At 27.5% G+C, this 19,492-nt stretch overlaps 1 protein-coding gene across 2 annotated transcripts in view; it reads left to right on the top strand.

The window, feature by feature from the left end:
- The window catches only part of LOC129975741 (glutamate receptor ionotropic, NMDA 2B-like), a 287,159-nt gene that overhangs the window by 145,513 nt on the left and 122,154 nt on the right, over window positions 1-19,492 (top strand). The window lies entirely within an intron of this gene.

Raw genomic sequence — 19,492 nt, 5'->3', positions numbered from 1 at the left:
TGAATTTCTTTTGCCAGATAAAAATCTAGTTAAAAATCATTTAAACTTTTTATCAATATGTAGTTTATCATCAACCTCAAGAACTTAACAAAAAGCTCTTACTAAAAATTTGTATTCGTGAAAATAAACATCCAATTAATTTTAATGTTTACATCATCATGGATTTTAACATGTGTTCTTTTTCCTGAAAAGAGAATTAGTCTTTGTTTCTTTGGAAAGAACAGTAGATTTCATTATATTTAGGATTCCGAAAATATAACAATGCATTAACATAAAGTAAAGGATACGGAAATTAATTAATTATTAGATGATTTCATTTGTAATAAAAATAAAAATAATATGTCAAAAATAATATATATTTTGGACTTTATAAGATTGATTTCAATGTTTTTGCTTTCTTTCGAAACAATACAATTTATGTTTGCAGTATTTAAAAGAATTAGAGAATGTTCATATATATATTATCAACATTCATCTAAATTATATCACTAATAGCAAAATATATTCTTGATTCCAATGACTACAAATAAAAATGTTCTATCTTCCAATTTGTTTTTATAGATATATAAGAAACTATCATTGCAAATAAATTGAAAATAAAGGATTAATGAAAAGAGATTATGATGGAGTGATTTTAATATCACAGGAAACAGACGTGAATCAAAGTTTTTCATATCCAGCTATATTTCATTTCTTCACAGCATTAGATTCATTAGTAATGTTTCAAGGATAATTATATATATATATATATATATATATATATATATATATATATATATATATATATATATATAATATAATAGTTGAATACAATAGAATAAATTTCAATCCTGTTATTACTCGACCATACTCTCTTTGTTTTATATTTCACTTTACAAACGGTATATAATTTTTAAAAAAATAAACTTTCGGTATTTTCTACATATTTCAAATTAATAATTCTGTATGGAAAAACTAGTTATTTGAATGATAAAGAATATATTTCTATTTATACATTGTTCCTTAAAGTAGTAAGTGAATTTCAGTGATCTTTTTTACTCGTTCTTAGCGAAGTAACAACGAGAAAGCATTGTAAACATCTAAAAGAAGACTTCGAGATCTTGTTAAAGTTCCAAGTTTCATAATTTAAAAAACGACTTTGGAATTATATCTATCTGCCTATCTTAGTGCCCGATAGCTCATAGAATTATTGAGCTCGAGCTATGATGTAAGTATGAAGTCTTGTATAAAATATTAGACAAACGAAATATTGTATAAATTCTCTCAAAGGAAAATTCGTCTTTCTCTTCACATTCGTGAAAGCATGATAACATAAAAATATACAGAACGTATGATACCACTGCGATTAATAATCTATTGTCAGAATTGTAGATATGTATTACTTTTTAGATCAAATGTGCCAAAGAGTTATTTGTTCCAATATATGTGTCCAATATATTCGAATATATGCAGACTCAATTGCTCTAAACACAATGGCATAGATAATCAGAATTTCGTATAAATCACTTGACTAAAGTTATGTATATGTGACAATTTTGAATCCACTCTATGAAAAGGATGATGGCCAACATTCTCAATTTCCTGTAATATATTATGGAAAGAGGTGTTCACTTTCCTCTTTACTATATATTACCCTACTCCCCATTCTGTTGGTGAAGATAAGGATAGATACTGCAAAAAAGGTGATTCTAAACTGTTTAGGTATGAAAGAATGTCATTTAGAAATATTTTCCAAATCAACCCTATCTAAAAGAATTGAAAATTAGTCTACCTTTCAATGTGCATCTTACTTTCAAACTGTTCATTTCTTTCTCAAACAGAGCTCTCTCAATGCAAGTCCAATACAGCTTTCATATACAATATGCTCAAACTATTGTTACAGAAATAACTCAGATCTATCCGGAGAAATAATATAACCGTCTCAGTTGGATAATGATAATACAGAGATAATGATACTTTATTCTACATAAAATCTCAAAACACAGACGAAGCGTACACGAAGCATCACATGCAGCAAATAACAGCACATAAGCGGCAACTCTAATAAACACTCTAAAAAGCACAAAGCACTCAGTAGATTTGCAGGAGATAGGAATTCGGAAAGGAGAATTCACTCGACTTTTCACTTAAGCTCAATTCAATTGACTACGTCGATGCATCTCCATCTTTTATAATTTCTGTAACAGAATAAGAAGCTTCTTAAAAGATATCGTATCTTTGCTCTAATGAAGGTATCGTCCAAATTATTAAATATTTTATTTATTCCATTTCTGAAGCCAAATTCGCCGTCAAGCTGCTAAATGATCGCCATATTTGTCATCAAGGCGGCATCTATTCAATATAGTGATATCTGTAAAATTCTTTTCTTTAGGATGAAAATGACTGCACGGGGTAGCAAAATTATATATTTTTAATGGCATTCTGAATGAACTCCAAAAAATTTAAATTTTTCACGATTTGTAAAATGTTATTTTATATAAAAATAATTATAATAACACTATGTAGCACATTTTATTTTCACTCTATTAAATTTACTCTCAGAAGAGTTATTTTTCCCATGCATATTTTTCATGTGCAATATGGCATAAACTTTGCTCTTTTTCCCTACATAATCCAATAACAATTATTCATATAATGGATTTATAAAATTCTTTCAAAGCTGTATTCAACGAGTCGTGTAATGATGTAGGTTTAAGTGACAAAATAAACAGCTTGTAACTACATTTACAGTGAAATTAATGATCAGTTATTAAACGTTTTTTCTATTGACTAGTAATAAAGGATGCCCTTTTTCAGAAGTGGGAGACTTATTAATCAAATCTGCAATTAACGTCATTTTCATAAGGCTTTTTCAGTTCAATCGTTAAGGAAAGCTCTTTTTAATAATTAAGCTATGCTAGTTGACAGTTATTAATTCATTTTTTTACTTCCTTTACTATTATTATCAATGCACATTTATATTTTTTTATCGCTTCTGAATTAAAATCAATTTATGACCTTTATAGAATTAAAGATTCAATTTTTTACGTAGCTCTGAGGTAAACAATTCGATTACAGAATTTCTCAATAACCATATTATTTTTGGCATTAATTTGGATTAAAATAAAGGTTCATCAGAAAAAAGTTAAAAAACAAGATATTCATACTATCTTAAGCTTTACAAATCCCTTTTAGTTTTCATTTCTTACTATACTTTGTTAGATGTTCTAGAGGATTTGACATTAATATAAAAATCTAATTTTAATATAAATTTCCCTATAGATAATCTTTTAAAGGATCTAACATTACAAATCCTATAAGATCGTAATATAGACCTTATTATGGAGATCTTAGGTTATTCTTTTGCGAATTACAATTAAAATAAGAATGAAACTATGTTAAAATCTTTAAATCTAATATTTATTGAACTGGGATTAGTGATCGGGAAACAAATCAATTTTCAAATATCTTGTGAATCAAGCTATATTATGTTTCTATCAAAATCTATTATTACATTATTTTTGTATTTATGATATTTTTATATATAAAATATTATAATCAGAAAAATATGTAGTACCGTAGATTTTGATGAATTTCTGACCTTCCTAAGTCCAAAAAAATTATTTTTTAAAATTATGTCTTCATATCTGTCTGCAAGTTGATCTCCGAACATAATAATAAAAGAAAAAAAACATAGTAACTAACATACGTGTAATTTAGTATGCAACTTGTCCGCTATATATAGGCATTTTTATCAAATTTAAGCTGAAATTATACAATGAGATGTCTTGTTTTCTTTTTCGTTTGTGTTTTTCTAAAAAAGATTGCTCGAAATTTCGGAGGACAGAAATGAATGAAATAATGACGGACGTGATTTTAAAATTGTAGAATTTTATTGCAAATGCATTTAGAAAATTAGATTATACTACATGGGGTTAGAATTTAAGATTTCTATCAGATTTTCAACACAGTCACTCAAACAGCTGACATTCTGAAGGATTGTTGATATGAGAGCATCCTGACGCGATTAATCGAAAGTGCAACAAATTAGATGGATAAAATGTCTTACTAATGGGGAAGCATTTCATTGGATAGGCGTATATTAAAAAACGTAATAGACCCAGTAAATGATGACTACGCCTTTTTCTACAAGAAACACTAGTTACATAATGTAGACAAATTGTGCACAAAAAAGCCCTTTCTGAAATCTTCATCACGCAGGCAGTAAATCTCAAAAAAAAAGAGAGAGAGAGAGAGAAAGAGAGATAAGAGAAAAAGATCAACACTCCAGAGAAAATTTGCTTCTCAGATATTTATTGTTTCTTAATTTCTGTGCTAAGTCAAAGAAGTTTTCAGAAGGATTTCGTATCCTCGCTCCTAATTGATGTATCACCAAAATTCTTGTAGTTTTAGAAACTATCGTTTTTGTCTCCAGATTCATCGCCATTTATCGCCAAGGTCTGTGGTTGTTGACTAGTATCCTTTCATAGGTCTTCTGCTTTCCTTGATGAAACATAACCTCTCAGGAAAATAATAATACAGATTCATAATAATATATCATCTTGTTGACATCATTGTTTACCTGTATGAGGTTGCAGGCCTTACCTGTGCCATAAAAAAACGTATATATTCGTATATAATAATATCCGTAATATTATATATATATATATATATAATATTTAAACTTTTTAAAATTTATTTTCTACAATAATTTGCATATTTTCTAAATTAACTCAAACCATTTGCATTACCCAATTTCAAATAAATTGGTAAGTTAAGCGGGAAAACTCTTGCTTATCTCCACAATTAATATATATATATATATATATATATATATATATATATATATATATATATATATATATATATATATATCATAAAAGTGGAGATAAAATTGCAGTTTAAAGCCAGATAATCCGAAAAGTCATATTTTTATTAGAATTGTAGTAAAATGAAAATTTATTTTAATTAGAATGTTCCTATAGTCATAAATGAACAAGTTCATTGCCTTTAATATAATTTTAATATTCGTTTGAATTTCATATTTTATCGATGGAATCGTGAATTTTAAGTGATTCAAAAATAGATTTAATTTAAATTGAATATATATAATATTCTTGCCATGAAAAGAAAGTATTATAAATTAAACCTTTCCAAATTTAAAATAAATAATTTATTAATTTATAATTTATTTAATATTATAGTATTTCCATTATTAGTTTCCACAATATTGCCATTTCTGTTTCATTATTTCTCATTAGTATAATAAGAAATAATGAAACAGAAATGATAATATTGTGAAAGAAAATGTACAATTAGAATGTAAATTAATCGGATAGAAATGATTTCATGTGATTAAATCCAATAGGAAAGTTCACGGCTTTGAAAATTTTATTCTTAAAAATACTGAAAACTATATATATTTGGAATGTATATTATCTGAACTATGAACTATTTATAAACTTATGATGAAATAATTTCCTTTTTATCAATGATTTAATAAAATCCTAATCATATTGTATTAATTACGATATGCATAAAACATTTATCTGAAATTAAATTTAAGGGAGCTATTTAATTATATCATATACGTGCTCAATAGAGAATGTGTACATCATTTATGTTTGCACGTACTCTAATAAAGGTATTATCTCAGAGAACTCCATGCATGGGATTGGTACATAATATTTATATAGCATTTTTACTGAATCTATCGAGTGTGCGTTGGCTTTTGTGACGATTTACCAATGGTATGTGGTTAATAGTATTCCAAAATGGAATTTGTGTTTTAGGTGCGTTTTCACCAATAGATTGAAAGAAAATTTTTTATAAAATATGCTTTTATTGTAACAAATTCCCATATCAAATTTTGCATGATTAAGTCAATGCATTTTTTTATTTATCGCTTTTAAATGTTTCTGATTCTACAAATGAACAGAAAGCCAATTCCTCGTTGAATTTCGCTTATAACTTAATAAGTATATATATATATATATATATATATATATATATATATAAACATTAAATCTATATACCGAATTTCATCTACCTACCATCATTCTTTTGTAGTTATCGTGTTCGATTATATTCGATTAGCGGGATAGACAAACTTCTTCTGAAATGAATTTGCTCAAAATTTGATAGAAATACTCAATTATGTTGTAAAGACCGTACATCAAATTCCAGTCTAGCTAAAACCTTTTTGATTTATCGTTACCACAGACGACATAATTCCAAAAAATATATGTATCGAACTCAGATGCCTACAACGTAGAGATTCGTCAAAATATTGAGTTTGAATTTGTTGACGATTACAGTATTTTCTCTTTACTTCATATACGATAAATGAAAAAGTCTACAATTATGTTGTCTATTTATATTAACGTAATTCAAAGCTTCAGACTTTAAATAATAGTTTTGCGGGTATCTCATTATAAATTCTAAAGAAAAATGTCCACACCGCCAAAATGAATTCAGTGGACTTATTTAACACAGGTGTAACGTAATCCGGTTTATCTTTGCTTACGTAAGCCTGAATATCTGCGAAGTCGGGAGCTTAATTTTCTCTAATACTATTAAATTTCACATATTCTCTTTAAAATAACTCCAGATTATATTTAACTCTCTAATAAATTAAAAGGGATGTTTTAAATACTTGAAGGAAATTAATTTATTTTAATATAATATGTAATACTATCATACAGTAATGAAATCATGAATATGGAATGAAGAAGCTAAAATATATTTTAGCAGTAGAATGTTAGTATTGTTAAGACCGTACGTATAAGTAATTGAGATCATTTTGTCTGTAAATACATCATAGCAGTAATGTAAAATTTTCAAAAACGCTCTGTCTTTGAACCCGCTGTAGTTCGAAAATTTAAAGAAATCCTATTGGTCAGATGGAAGACTGAGTTAAATTTTCTTATTCTCAGATGTAACTAAATTAAACTTCTGCAGACTCAGTCGAAATTCCATATTCATTTTCATTAGAGCCAGACCTATGTGAATGAAAAAGAGATGTAAAAATGCAATTTATGGGAGATTTCTAACAATGTGCCAACTGTTTAGAGCAAACAGTAATGAAATCTGAGAAAGCTGGGAATCAATTTTGAACAATTATTGCTATCATCATTTGATGGTTGCCATGAAAAAACTTTACCTAAAAAATGTTTGTTATGATTCGACGACAATTTGCTTAATAATATCATCTGTAGTAATATTTATATCTTTAAGAATATTATGATCAAAGAAAAATTTCCTTTTTGCCAATATTTCCACCCTTTTTAAATTGGATGGAGAGAGCGTGACTTCTACTTTTTTTTCTCGGATAGGAAATGTAGAGAAAGAAATATTGTAATCGTCAAAAAGTTCGAAATCAAGAGCTTGAGTTCGAAATTCACATTTTCGGATACTGACCGTCCGTCTGATTGTCTGTCTGTTACAAAGATAATTCAAAACGTTTTGAGCTAGACGGATGAAATTTGGCGCACAGGATGGAAATTAAATGTGTATATTTCGATCAAATTTGGAACAAAATGCGTTCACAGGAAATTTCTCTGATCAACTGTTCTAATACAAGTCAGTATAATAACTACAAAATGAATAGATCAAGAAAGTTAAAAATTCGGTACGTAGATTTAACATTTATTTTTATAGATATCCACTAAAATGCTGAGCCAACTCTATCAAAGGGGTGACTGTCTGTCAGTCTTTACTTTCAGAAATATATAAACGCAATAACACAAACACGCAATGGCTTAAATATATCAATTTTCATAAGTGATTTTGTGACTACAAGTGTAGTTACGTGCCAAATCTTTCTTTCAATCAATTAAGAAAAAACATGCTTAAAACACAAATTTGTTTTCGTATACGATTAATCACATCTCAGGGATTAATCGACAAATAATTCACCAAGGATGACACAACAGATTCAGCAAAAAGGATAAAATCACAACAAAAGTTAATATTTTGTAACTATTATACTACAATGCCATGTAAAATGTGAACTGGGATATCATATTTATTAAAGAGCATGCATGAAAGCTTTGGAGTATCTACTCTCCCAACCTTACAATGTATACTTTATCAATTGAAATTTATTAAAAATGTATATATAAATTTTGAATTCATATTATGAGAAATGTTTCAATAGACATTTCACTAATCCGCTGAAATAAGTGTTATAAATGCGATTGCATTATAATTCGAATTTTACCACAATAGAAATTTTTAATAAGGCGCTTATTCAACAAAAATTTACAAGAAGATGTAGAAAACGAAACAAAAACAGTTTCGAAATCGCAACTAAAATTTATAACCTATTTAAACTAAAACCAAAAAAGAACTTCATAGTATTTAAAGAGCGCAATTGCAGTTACTTCTAAAACACAGATGAATTGATACAAAAATATTAGAATCAAAATAATAGGGAAAACAAAAAATCAAATAAAAATTAAACCAAAAAAATTATAAAAAATATAAAAAAAGAATCCGGCCTGAAGACTTTTTCAAGGGCCACCCTCAGGCAGGGATTCAAAGAAAGGGATTTTTTCTGTGAGGAAATACAGACATTGTATAATAATGATTTCTCGTGACCCGAAAATCCCCTTAATATATATATATATATATATATATATACACGTATATCACCTTGAGCTTTAAATAAATAGCCATTTTTTTTTTTTTTACTTTTTACTGGATTAGAAAAAAACATTATTGAAATTATATTTATAACATCAGCTATGTGTTTATGCGGATAAGATATTTCATTAACTGCTGAATTTTGCTATGTAGACACTGAATAAAAGTAATAGATATATTCTCAATTCTTTATACATATTTTAAAATTAGAAATTGTATTATCATTTTTATATCTACTTCTTTTATTTTTATTCTTATATACGGTTATTTTTGATGCTACGATTCTATGATTGATGTATAATTATGTATTTATTTTTATTTTATGATTTTTTATACAATTACTTTTTTTTAAATTATGCATTGAATTCTTGATGGTGTTTGCAAATCTTACAAATCAATGGAAAGAAAATTATTTGGTTTCCTTTGATTCCAAACATTATAAGACAACTTATGGAACACTTTATATAAAAATGAGCATACTGAATTAGTTGAATATGAGCTTTGTTTTTTTACGGATGGAAATAAAATCATGTTTAGTAATGAAATTTCATTAAAAATTATTAATTCAAGAAATTTATGAGTTTCCTTAAAATTCACTAAAAACCAAAATTTCATTTAATTATCATTAAATAAAGGCAATTTTTATAACATACTAAAATAATTCGACTAGGTTTATTATATATTTTGTCAAATTACGAGATAACCTGGTTAGTAAGGCGCTGGATTCGCAACCCTTATGTTGTGAGTTCGAACCCCGCCGGTCGAAGACTCCCCGTGTATATGGTGACTGCTGAACGTATAAATCTGTCATGGCCGCAAAGTCCTCCAAGTCTAGACAATAAAACTGGGGGTACTAGTTCAGAGGTGATAGTTCTCTGATTCAGGTCTAAATTACTATCTGTGAATGATATGTTTGCATGAAGTTCGATCTGTAAAAAGCGTTGTAACGCTTGAGTAGCTAAGTCGTACTCGTTAAAATCTCGGCTTAAAATCGCTGAATTCGTCAGCGGTCTTGTCTATGACAAGTGCCATAAGATACAACAAACACATATTTTGTGATATTTTAAGGCAATAAATTCCCAATTATGCCATGCAAATTAGGCTATTTGAATATATGGGTGCATGTTCAATATTCTAAATATTTCAATTATTTTTATATTTAATACTTTTAAATTTTGTCGAACTTTTCTTGTTTTTAAATTTTTTTTTCACTATCCAAATGCTTTATGTATTCCCTTAACGTCTTTTAAATTAGAATTTCTTAGTATATTTAATTTACTGTTTAGTTATTTACTGTTAAAAATTTCTATGAAAAAATTCATTCTTACACTGAAATTAAATTGTTTTCTGAAGCGGTATTTTGCGCACAAAATAGAACCCTTTTATCGTATTAAATATACACGCATCTTAAATAACTTTTCACTTAGCTTTACATTATTCTCGAATTCACTATACTCTCCTTTAAAAGAATTTTATAAGACCTTTCACTGCCTAATACCTTCTTACTATTCTGTTTAGGCTTTCAGCAAAGTGGGTGTTCTTCATTTTATGATTCTTTTGTTCCACTTTCTAGAAGAAAAAAAAATAAAGTTGTAAAACCTGAGTCTTGAATTTAACATCGGGTAGCGTGTCTTGTAATCAAATTAGGCGATGAGGATTCAAATAATTTATTCTTTCACTATATGTCCCTTTTCCCCTTTAATGCATTGTAGCATGTTCTTGTAGTGTTAGCGTTGCTTATGTGGTTAAACTAACATTATTATTCTCCTTTCATAAAGCTTTTCGAATAAACTAAAAATGCTCCTCAAGTTTTAAAAACTCTAATTTATTTTGTTATAAAAGGAAATTTAAAGTTTGAGTCTTACCACTGACTAAAATGTAAAGCAGAAATGGGAAATGCTTTATGAATTAGAAAGTTTCTAAAATGTTGTAAATATCGAAAAATAAAGAAATAATGGAATTTAGAATATTTTGTATAAATTAATATTTTGTTAAGCTAAAATATTTTGTATAAATTAATATTTTGTTAAGCTAAAATATTTTGTATAAATTAATATTTTGTTAAGCTAAAATATTTTGTATAAATTAATATTTTGTTAAGCTAAAATATTTTGTATAAATTAATATTTTGTTAAGCTAAAATATTTTGTATAAATTAATATTTTGTTAAGCTAAAATATTTTGTATAAATTAATATTTTGTTAAGCTAAAATATTTTGTATAAATTAATATTTTGTTAAGCTAAAATATTTTGTATAAATTAATATTTTGTTAAGCTAAAATATTTTGTATAAATTAATATTTTGTTAAGCTAAAATATTTTCTATGAAATAATTTATTATTTTATGTCTATATATATATTTTTTCATTTGTAAAATATATTTCCGGCAGCTGAGTATTCTTTCTACAAATACCTGTAGTAAAAATTCTTGTTTGTTTCAATATGCATAAATCACTTTACAGCTGTTCGTATTTAGTTAAAAAAAAATTTAACTTGTCATTGAAAGAGAAGAAATGGATCGAAAAGTTTTGCTACATCAATAATTTTGTCTACATTCCAAACAGACCAATAAGAAATATAAAAATATTTACTGATGTGCTGGATCAGATAAATTTGCTGCCCATTTCAAGTGCATTAATATGCTTCTTCGCATCATAACAGCTTGCATTTCCTGAAAAGTTTGTCTAAAAAAAATTCATCTTAAAAATATATAGTTACACGGAATTCCAGAATTTCAATCAAATCTTGTTAAATGTATGTTAAGAATATCAGAATGAATAGTGGTTTAATCTTTTTTAATTATATTAAAATATCAAGGAATAAATATTATGGCAATTATATGAAATCAATGTGATAACGTTTGTCAAATAATATCACACAAAAAAGTAACACCTGTGTATATCCTATTATAATATTTTTACACTCATTTACTTTTATTATTTCATTTTAGTTATAGATTTATGGTAGATATGTATTTTTCATGAAAATGAATGATATTTAATATCAGAAACTATCTTCAACAGCAGCTTTTTTATGAAATAAAATGCATTTAGATGTCTAGCATAAAACACTTTTTGAATTTACATATCAATGTATTAAATATATAGAAAAATACAACGAATATCTGCACTTCTTAGGGGAGAAACAGTAATATTTTATTATCTGGAATAAACAAAGTCTTGAATAATCTGCATATCCTAGAAAGTTTCCAAATACATTCTAAAACTATTTCTATTAAGGAGATTTGTTCAGAAACAATAGTTGTCGCAAATATATATATATAGGTATAAAAATACATATAGATATTGAATGGAAGAAGTAATTGTAAAACATAGCTGAATCATTGACTGTCGGCGAATTCTTATTTAGTAAGCAAACTTAATAAAAGTTTCTAAGTTGTAATTTTAGATATTAAAAAAAAGTCAGTGTCAGATTTTAAAAAAGGCCTTCTGATTACATGCCATTAAATGTATATATTTTTATATTATTTAAATAAGAATTCTATATATAATTTCCTCTTTTAAATTTAATTTATGCATTTAACTTTTTTTAATTTATTTACTTCTAATCTAAAACATTTTAGATTTAGATATATATTACAAAATCCTATTGATATTGAAACTGGTTTTTGAGCGTTTATTCACATATTAAAAATTTTAATATATATATATTATATGATAATTTTTTTTTATTTTATAAATTATTAATATTATTTGGGGGATAATAAGTGATATTTTGAAAAAACAATCTTTCTCTCTGTCTTTTACGATTTTTTTAAAGCATTCGGAAATACATGACGTTTAGTTTAAATTCCCTAATTTATATGATAAAATTTAGTTCCATGAAACATAAGAATTTAAAAGTAAATTAATAGAATAAGATCAGTTGAAGTTCTGTACAAATGCTGGAAATTTCAGTAAACAAAATTTTGCTTATTTAAAACATTCCGCAAATTATTTCCATTCACAATAATAAGATTCCCAGTGATTTTTCAAAAAAACATTTTCTTTGCATTTCCGAAATAATATGTTTTCATGGGATGCAGGTAGTGTGTATAGAGTAAAAAATAACAGAATGTATTTTTTTTTTCAAAACAATGTTCCTTGAAAAGTTTAGTTTCATCATAAAATTTCCAAGACTTCGAATATATTTTTCGAGCCTTCCATATTTTAATGTTTGTTGTGTAGTAATTTATCAAAGATGATTTATTATTTCCAGTTTTCACTTTATAAATTTTCTTAAAACAATAAAAAAAGATTAAGTTTCAGCCGTTAAAACAAAAATAATTTTAAACTTGTTCTTCCTTCAATATATTATTTCAGATACAAGTAAAAATATATTGTTTTATCTTCGGTTAATTTTTTTCCCTATATCTAATCATGATATAAAACAATCTTTCATTATCTAAAATTACTAATTAATAAAATTTGAAATACTGGCTTATGAAATAAAGATTTAGTGCAGTAAAAAAATATAAGATAAATGCTCTTTATTTAATTAGACAGATGATTGAATGATTGTTGAATTATTTACTGACTAAGAAATCAGCTTGGCGACAATGTAAGGATTTTGGCGGCAAAAATGAAGTCTTTAAAAAAAATGCAAAAATTGTAACTATACTTCAATTAGAGAAGGAGATTTGAGAGTCAATTGTAAAATTCCATATAGCGTTACATCGTCTTAGGTAACTATAAAAGATGAGGGACTAACACGCAGAACTAATTTCTTTTTTGGATACTGATCGCATAACGAATTGTTGAGCCAAGCACTGTTTTTATTAATTTCTCTCCTTTAAGCATTTAACTGACTACAGCTTTCTACTAACAGCTTTTTGTGTTTTACTTGGAAGCTAACACATTTTACAATTCATCGTTTCCATTATCTAATTTGATGGACTTTTTTCAGTATATTTCCATCAGGTTGTTTTTCCTAATAATATTTTTTATATTGATGAGAAATTCAGGATTCTTGGAAAGTCATATTAAATTATATTTTTCAGAATATTTAACAATCTCTTCATTAGTATTTATCACATCTATACATATTTGATGCAGTTTCATAACAGTTTTTCCGGATTAGATCTTTATTACTCCAAGAATTTAGTTAATAATCTCTACTATTCAAAATTAAAATAAAGAGTTATGATATTATCTTATGAAGACTTATTTAAAATATCAAGTTATGGTAAATTCTTTTCGTTTACAAAGTTTAATAATACATATTTTTCAGTCATTTCTTTCATTAATTTCTTAAATATTTTATCCACCATAGTATGAATATATTAATGCTTCAAGAAAGAAACATGTATGTATAATCCAAGTCTATCCGAAAAGTAAAATAGATGGTTCTAGCCATTTTGGTGAGTAAACAATGTAATGGTGGCTAGACATAACTCGAAGGAGATATGTATGCTAGTTGTTATTCATCTACTTGGGATAATTGATAAGACAAGGACAACTCGAACGTGGTTGTTTATTTATATTTTCATGAATCAAGAAACACGCATAATTTAATTTATAAATGAAAGCAACCATTTTTTCATATTCAGTTCAAATATATATGAAATTGATAGTAATGATATTTACATAAATGCAAAGATATCAACAGTTCATGTAAACGGTTCGTCTAAAAGCAGGATAGAGAGTTATAGAACAAATCATAGAGTAGGATTTCTCTTCAAGGTCTTAGGCCAATAAAAAAGACGTAAATAGAGAACAAATTGAATTTTGATTTACTTTGATCAAAATTTGGTCAGTGGACAAAGGGTTCATTTCCTCTCTATGAAAAATATTGGAATTCGTAATATGAGGCGGATCTCCACTCTTCTTATCAATTCGTAATTTTTATTTGGGATTTTTACTAGTAGTCAATCAGTACATGCTTAGTATCAGTTGATGAAAACAATGGAGAAAAAATTGTACAGAAAGTAATGATAAAAAAGTCATAGAATTGTCGGTTTCTCACAAATCTCCGGTAGGAAATTAATAAATACATAAGTAGATAACATTTTTTTTTACAAAAATGGCGAGTTTTATACATAATTGTCGTAAATATTTACGAATTTGTCATATCACAAGATTAAGTTCCATTTTTTTCTCTTCTGGAATCTTTGCTGTCCGCGGTTGGAGACAGACTTTTCCGTTCCTCTGAAACTCCTTATGAATTTGCAATTATTTTTTCATCTTACTAGTGCTTCAATTCATAGAATTATTTTTTCATCTTACTAGTGCTTCAATTCATAGAATCATTTTTTCATCTTACTAGTGCTTTAATTCATAGAATTATTTTTTCATCTTACTAGTGCTTCAATTCATAGAATCATTTTTTCATCTTACTAGTGCTTCAATTCATAGAATCATTTTTTCATCTTACTAGTGCTTCAATTCATAGAATCATTTTTTCATCTTACTAGTGCTTTAATTCATAGAATAGACCCAAATCGCTTGGCTATATTTCTTAAATTTCGTGAAGATGGACAAACATGCACAATTGTCCCAAAAGAAAAACTTCTACGATGAGATGATCAATTCGTTCTAAAGGAATTTAAGATGCTGGTATCCAAAGTAGGAAGTTCGCTGATACGCAGGTCAAATTTGCGAATTTGGAAGTAAATGTTAAGATATTCTTGCTTCATATTCTTCTTTTTAAGAAAATATATATATGAAAAATTCGACTAATGAGGTGCTTCAAAAATATATTAAGGCGCATTTCACATAATGGTTGTCAATGTTTTTTGAAGAAGGAATCGGAAACCGGATCCACTGATATTACAAATGCTTGTATTTGTATTAATTTTGAAAAGTAAACACGTTTTTGCTTCACTCTTTTCATAAATAATTGTCCTTAATGCGATCCCTATTCCAAATGGCCGGTCAAATTTTTGATAAATTCGGTCCAAATTTTCATAATTTTTCCACTTTTGGTTACAAAACTGGGCACTAGATTTTATTCCTCTAGATATTTACATATTGGATTGTATTCACATGTTCGGGTAGAAAAATTCATATCTATCAATAAAAATGTCAATAAAATTTGATGCAGATCAATTACACCAAGTTCCACCAGCCTAAGTCAACTAGGGTTTGAGTTGCTGTAATCTCAGTCAGATACAATTTCATTTTCAACAGAATGAAATTGTATTCTGTCAGTCAGAATACAATTTCATTCTGTTACAACTGTTACATTCTGTTTCAGTCAGATACAAACAAAGGAATATAAATTTTTTTTGGACTTAAGAGTAGTCCAAGTACATGGAAACTCTTTAAAGAGTCGAGGCAGAATTTTTGGTGATTGCGCTGTTTGATCTCCGTATTGAGAAGGTAACGAATTTTAAAATCAAAAACTCGATATTCAAACCATATATGTCTTTTACTTTCAGAAATTGTTTAAACTATTTCAAATGTAATTATTCGTATCGAATTAAGGAAAATATTGTTGATTTTAAGCACTCATTTTCATTTTTTCAATATGAAACAGTCTTATTAGAAAAGCTGTAGCAATTTCTGAGAATAAGAATTTGGTAACTAAAATTTAGAAATGGATTAAATTTAAATTTTCTCAGCATATGGAACACAAAGCTCGAATTATTTCTAAATTTTGCATCAGAAGAGTAAATCAATCATTGATTCATTAAACAATTAGGTAACTTTGTAATATAGAAAATTCTTGAAAATGTAGAGTTCAGGGCCTGGACAAAACTTGAAATAGCACTCATGCTTATTAACCATTTTTTGGAGGGGCTGCAGATGAGGAAATTATGAAGGAGCTTCTTCTGGAATATTTTCTGTCGTATTCCATAAATAGCGCTTTAAGATTTTTCTCTTCAATGTTTATACATTCATATACTCTGGAATAATAATAGAAAAAAATGTTGAAAAGAACGCAATTAAAGACAAAAACAAAAAATGAAAAAAAATCATTTAGTATTCACTCTAAAGTTGAAATTTACAGAATTAGAAAATTTCATAATTAATTAAGAATTTTTTCTCTTTCAAAAATTGGAGGACGAATTTTGAAATAATTTAGATGCAGCAAATCCTTTGTTAATAAAATATATGAATAAATCATGGACCTGATAAATAAAAATATAAAAAATAATTAAGCGTTTATCTTTTTCAAATTATTCATTGCAACATGTTCTGCAAAAATGGATTACCTTGCATAGATGCTTTTTCAAAGTAAAACCAGGCATTATAATTAAAGAATGTTATTATTAGAGTACACGAGATTGGAATATCATCTAGATGAAAGCCATAGAGGATTCTGAAATTTGCTTTGAGGACGAATCCACTGGTGTCTTCGGTACGCCAGTCATCCGAAATTGTTCCGATAACAGGTATCTTATTATTTTTTTTTTGTCACAAAAGTTTTCACGAGAATAACTGGAAATATATATTCACGAGAATAGAGAAATGTATATATAAATTTCTCTGTATATATCATTCCATTTTTTACCAGTATCAGTTCTTCTAAGCTTTCGATATATATACTTCAAGATCCTACATAATATTTAGAAAGATAGTAGAGAAGAATTTTCTGCTTGAAGGATGTAATTTTTTATACTTGACATAGAATTGCTAGCAAAAAATAACCGCAAAATTTAAAGATTTTAAAACAATATTGCTGAACATAAAACCACTCTCACGAGGAGAATATAACTCTAACATTTTCAAAATTATGGATTAAAAACGTCATAAATAAGCAGTTTTCTTGGAGTTAATTTTTACAATCGTAAACAAGTTCGATTTCCAGAAAGAAACAAAATTCAAACCTGAAGAAATTTTCAGAAGTTTTATCCATATACATATATATATAATGAGATAATGAATTTGGTTATTTTAATTTTATTTTCATCCAAGTTCTAAAGCAATCGTTTGTTTTATTATGTCTAACTTGTTTTCTAATGAAACTGATTATATATTTTCAAATATTTTTTGCATCCTTCAAAATAATATATACGAGGGGTGATCCAAAAAAGAGTTTAAAAGCAGCAGCATTTGGAAAGTAGAAATTGTGGATAGGAATATTGTTACCCAGAGTGGTGACAGATGGCGCTGGTTGTCTTAGACCAGTCGTTCGAGCAGATAGTGTTAGTACTGAGACCTGAAACAGCGACAGTAATGGCAAGAAGTCTAGAGAAGTGGTCTCGCACAGAGGTGCGAACAGTGATACGATTTCTATATGCCAGGAATGTGTCTCCATCGGACATTCACATACAATGTTGAAATGTATGGGGGCGAAGTAATGAGAAGACAACAGGTGGCGAAATGGTGTCGTTCTTTTGAAGCGGGCAGAGACATTGCTGGAAAATTTAGGTGGGAGTTCTGGAGACACTCCCCATACAGCATCAATTTGGCTCCCAGTGATTATTTCCTTTTCCTGGCAAGAACAAGGTTCATATCAGACAATGATGTTCAAAAAGGTGCCGAGAACTGGCTCAATAGCCAGGGACCAGATTATTACCAAGACAAGCTAAACAAATTGGTCCATCGGTGTGATAAATGCCTCAACAGGTTTGGTGATTATGTAAAGAAGTTACTGCCACATATGTCTCTTAATTACCATTTGTATCCTATGTATGTTGTTTATAAAGCATTTTTCTTTGCCTTATAAATTTTTTTTTCGATCACCCCTCATATATATATATATATATATTTTAGACAGATGCATAGAAATAGCTATTTCTTCAATTTAGTTCTGTAATTCTGTAATCGCATTTGGGTGATAAAAAATAAAGTACAATGTTTTTAATTGAGAAAGAATATATGCGGCTATGGTAAAGGCAGCGAATCTTTAAAAATTCACGTATCATCATAAAATCCTTATCCAATCTGCATGTTCAAATAAATTCAGAGGCTGGACAATTTTAAATTGAACTGAACAATTCTAAAACAAGGAAGTAAAATTGTTTTAACTGAGCAATTTAAATGATTTAAAAGTACAAATGAAATAATACTCAGAATTTGACTCTTTTAACATTACATCAGAAAGTATTCTCACAAATTCCTGAAGGGTTTCTATTCAGTGAAACATTCCCTAATCAATTTATCGTCTTTGCTTCCGACCAAATGCACCAGGGGAGCCAACCGCATTCACTCCCAGTGACGAATTACATGCAATTTAAAGCGCAGGACTTCTGCAACTTGAATCTGGAAAGGAATTTTCTTCAATGGAAAGGACTTTAAATTGGTTGTAATTATTTCAAAGCCTCAAGTCTCTAAATTCATTAATAAAGAGAGTATCTTCTCCAAGAATGCGCTCTAAATAAGAAATTCAAATTCTTTTCCAGAACAAAAATCAAAGTTTCAGGATTACAAAGTCGTTTTACTCATCTATTGTATGCATATGAACGAAAAATGTATAAATCCTTAGATTGTACAATCTACGAATTTTTACTTTCTACTCCTTTAGAAATTTTAGAATATAGAGCTCTTATTAATCACAATTCTACAGGTTTGGCAAGACAATGCTTCTAGCTCGCCATTTGTCACATATATATATATATATATATATATATATATATATATATATATATATATATATATATATATATATATATATATATATATATATATATATATATATATATATATGGTAACTTTTAATACTTGCAATTTATTATGAAGAAATTCTTCCATAAAATTGGCCATGTAAATTAATCGATAGCCTTACAATTTACCAACATATGGATAGTTAAATTAATTTAATACTTTCACTAACGACCCCGTCTAACCGGCCGTGCAATTTCTATCCTGGCAGGCCGAATTTTGTTTGAAACGAGGGGTTTAAGATGTAAGTTATCATCAAGGACATTTTCGGAAAAATGTTGGAATAGACACCGATTCGCCAGGATCGAATTTGCGCTGT

The sequence above is a fragment of the Argiope bruennichi genome, chromosome 7 (assembly GCF_947563725.1).
Source record: "Argiope bruennichi chromosome 7, qqArgBrue1.1, whole genome shotgun sequence".
Taxonomy (NCBI): domain Eukaryota; kingdom Metazoa; phylum Arthropoda; class Arachnida; order Araneae; family Araneidae; genus Argiope; species Argiope bruennichi.
This window is presented reverse-complemented; position numbering and strand designations above follow the sequence as displayed.